Consider the following 4,637-nt stretch of genomic DNA (forward strand, 5'->3'; position numbering starts at 1 on the left):
AAACGTGTCGCGTAGGGTAAGCATAAAAAAACATGTATGTACAATCTCAATATGCATGTAAATATATGTTTGTTGCTCCTTCATACATTTGCATATTTTTTTGGCCGCTTTTTGTTGTATATAAAAATGAAAATATGCGTATGAGGGAGGCCCATTCACGGCGTTTATATTTTTCGCGAGGATGAAGGAAAAAAGTCCGTGCAGCGAAAAAATGCTGTAAACCCTTAAACGGAGTTTGTTATAGTGCTGCATAAGATTTCCTCCCGATTTGTGCGTAGGAAAAAAAGAAAAATTGTTCATGCGGTGAAAAAGAAAATAACAAAAAAACAAACGTCAAAATGTGAAAAAATAGGCCGTCCCCCCCAAAAAAAACTAAACAAAGTTTAAAGCCTTAAATTTAATCCGCCAGAGAGGAAAGAGCACCTTCTGTTAATGCCAGTTCAGTGTAATTCTTTGCACAACGAAAAATGTAAAACCTGCGCATATGCTCGAAGAAATTATTGAGCACCAGCGCAGGGGGGGATACATATGCTCGCTCATACGTTATATGCATATGTATATGCCCTACAGTGATGCCCCATTTTGCGGCATTTTTTTCGAGCCAAAAATTGCAATACCGCATACGTGTATATAGCAATAATGATATGTGCCTGTGCATATGCACTATTTTTGTCGCTTAATAAAGTCACATGTGGCCTAAAAAAATAGCCACTTAAAAATTGAAAAAATCAGGAGTGTATGCCGCTGTGTAGTATTTTATGCAGTAGCCATGACGAGCACTGAAAGTGACCGGCGCGGGGCAAACATATATATCCATATGTATATATGTTCATATGCGCCCTTCATGCCTGTGTTCATTGGCGTTATATATATATTATATACTTGCACGCTCGTCCTACAAAATTAGCTGAATGAGCGGGTCACATTTTTTACGTTCACGTGGAGTGCAAAGCTGCCTTGAAATATATATACGCAGGAGGGGGGGGAGGTTTCCTTTTTAAAAAAGAACGCATAATTTTGCGGTGGCTAAAAAATGGTGGGAGAGAAATGTTAGCGTAATTTTTTTTCCCGCGCGTTAAGCCCATTTGGGATTTTTTCCACATACCATTTGCCGTTTATGTTGCTTGAGAAGTAGGGACATATCGAAATGCAGACCATAAAAAGAAGGCACAGCTAACTAAATGATTGGCAGCGATTAAAATAATGGTTACATCTGCCGCGGCCGTCAGACTTGTGCAAACGCGTGTGCGTGTGGAGCAGTGGATTCATGATTATGTCCCCCGTTTGCTTTACCACCACATTGTGCTTCACCGTTTCGCTATAGGCTACCACGAAGGAAAGAAAAACACGTGCACGCTTTTGCGGCGTGAGAGGGGTCATTTTACAAATGCGCCTCTTTTAATTCGTTACTTGGATTGCATAAATGGTAAAACAAAAACAAAAAAAAAAGGCATAAACGTAGCAGTTACTTGTGTTTCCCTTACGCACAACGCAGAACATCGTTGGGGTATCTGTGCATATGCACAAGTAGAAACATTTTAAAGCGGCACTTGTGCATCATTACATCAGTGCAAAGGTGGTTATTATAGATGTCCTATCGCGATATATGCACCACAGCAGGCTTCCACATGCGTTTTTTTCTTTTTCCATGTTACGAACAAAAGGGCACGCATGCAACGTAGCACATTCTTGTGAATAATAGCATATGTGCGCTCCCCCTCTAACAAATGCAGCATACTGCTTAATCATTAAAAGCGTTAAAGGGAGAAGGCATATGTAGTACATCGCATCGGCGCCCCGTTTCGAGTGCGTTCGCTGTTCTATATGTGTATGTATAAGCGTAAATACGCAAAAGCTTACGTGAAGAGGACAAGCCGTCCTATTTTTATGGAACAAGTTATTTTAACTTCTTCACGAGAGTTCTCGAATGGTGAGCTTTTTTTCCATGATATTGAGCCTAACATGCCTCGCACGGTGCAGATCTTTGCGCATAATTTTTCCCACGTTTCGTGCAACCGGGTCCACATGTGGAAGTGGAACCGAGCGTGCTTATGTACAGCAAGCGGAACAATATGTGCGAAGAATTTAAAAAAAAAATAAAACGCAAAATAAATGAAATCTTCAATAGTGCAATAAGATAAAAACGCAATTTAATTTACACATATTGGCATTTCCCCCGTGTAAATTGCAAACTCGTTATGGTTAAGGTGAAAACGATCCTTATAAGCTAACCAACGCGGTTGTGGCACTCGTCGCCAGCAATGCAATCGTGCACTATTCGCAATAGCAAGAATGAGTCGCATTGAAGAGAAATTGCCTTTATCCCCTAACCACAAGCGTGAGCCTTTTCTTGCTAAGGATGTGCGCTCGAAAAATGGTGAGCGGTAAAATGGGGCAAAAAAACTCGCAAAGAGGTCGCAAAGACGTCGCAAAGAGATCGCAAAGAGGTCGCAAAGACGTCGCAAAGAGATCGCAAAGAGGTCGCAAAAAAGAGCCAACAAAATTGCAACCAAACCAGTTAAACAAACTTACGCAGTTTGTTAAAACAACTTTGCATAATCCCAAGTTTGTCGCCGTACGAATTTTTTATAACACCATATATAAGAGTTAAACTTATGTACAAAGCACGTGCATGGTTAGTTTGCCCGTCAAGACCTTATATAGGTTAACGGGTCTATGTTGGGATTAATAAATCCGTGCATGAAGCAGTGAATAACCCGCACATATAGAAATGGTTAACAACGAGAAAGACAACATATTGTTTTGAAATTCCTTTTTTTCTTCCTTAATTTTATGAAATATTATTTTCTTCCCAAAATTGTTTTTTCCTTTTTTTAACTCTGCATATTTTGTGTTCGCTGGACCAAGTTGGCCTAATCTGGGGATGCAAATATGTACATACAAACGTATACGCGCATGTAACTGTGTTGTGTTATCTTGACTGTAGGAGGGGTGAGGAGGAAGAGCTCTCCTTTTCGGTAATATTTTTGCGATTGACACTTCAACATATCAGTTTAGTTGAGGGCGTTTCAAAACCATCAGCCTTTTTGTCACCTTTAAAAAAGTTGAAAGTCAACCAGGCACGGCTATTCCATGGTATCAACATACGCGCAATTTGCCGAACAAAGGTATACATGGTTAAGCATACAAACGCGTACATATATATATGTATGGTGAAGGAATACGCCGTAACAACACACAGCTACAGCATTCTGAACAGCCCCGTTTGCCCCTTTTTTCACCATTCACATACAAAAAAAGGCACAGCGGTGGTACCATATAATGAGCATATGCCCGTCTCCCCCATAACCAACAAAAGATACGTGCTTAACCCAGTTGCGTACTTTTTATGATATATTTTGTTTCGTAAGAACGGAAGCATCATCGCCGCAAAACATTGCAAAAAATTTTTCTTCATATTTTTACAGCTGCGCCGAACGGGACAGCATGGTTAAATACGGTGTTCACTTAATTTTTGTATGCAAATATAACTGCACGGACGTATGTTCATACGTATGCATAAAAAATATATGCTGCGCAGGATGGAGAAATAATTACATAAATATATATAATACACCATATGTACCATTACGTATATAAGAAACCGGGTATTTTTCGTGAGCAAAAAAAGCGCTATTTTTTCAAATTATAAAAATAGGCAGGCATCACAGCGTATTATTATACTGATTTGTACATAGCGCAAGCATTGGTAATAATTCATACGCGTAGCATAACGAATGGACTTTTTTTATTTTTATATGGTATGCACTGCCGAAATTTTCGGGGGACAGGTGGTCCTGCATAAAAAATATGCGCGAAAAAAAAGCTGGTTTTTGTAAAAACGCCTTTATTTTTTTTGCTTATAGCGGAAGCACACTAACGCGTAACGCCATTAATTGTACGCATTGAGAAAAAAGTAGTAAGTAGTAGGAATGCATTTCTGCATATATGAATGAATCGCACTTTCCTTTCCCTTACCCATTGGCTCATCGCAGTTATCTCCTCGCAAAGGGCGTTCATAATAAATAATATGTAGTGCGTATTTTTACGCATAAACATAAATGGTGAAGGCCCTCTCTCCAGAATTGCGCTTTCGTTTTATATGAAAAATAATTCACCCCACGAATGTTATAATACATAATGTTATATATGGGCAGAACTACGCACGTATGACTTATGTACATATTTGCACGTAATAATATAAACTGTATAATATAATACATTATTTAAGTACGCTTGGGGCCGAGCGAATATATACACCCGCGTAAGCTGCACTGTTTTCATCGGCACCACGCATACGTGAACATTTTATATAAAACATATGCGTATAAAAAAATATATATGTAAAAATATTATGTTATGTATATATTATATGCATACGGCGTATATGCGCATATAAATATTGCGGCAAAGGAGCTTCGTTACTTCGCGTACTCGTTTACTTGCCCATTCTCCCATTGCGCATATCTTCGTACTTTACCATGTACGTTTTTTCTCTTAAAATAATAAGCAATTTTACAATACTATAAAAACAAATAACTAAAATTAAAAGCGCTTGGCATGCTATATATTATAATATATAATAATATTGTTTTTATGGACCCAGAGTAGCATATTGAAATTGGTAGCAATATTAT

This window comes from Plasmodium cynomolgi, chromosome 12, assembly GCF_000321355.1.
Source record: "Plasmodium cynomolgi strain B DNA, chromosome 12, whole genome shotgun sequence".
NCBI lineage: Eukaryota > Apicomplexa > Aconoidasida > Haemosporida > Plasmodiidae > Plasmodium > Plasmodium cynomolgi.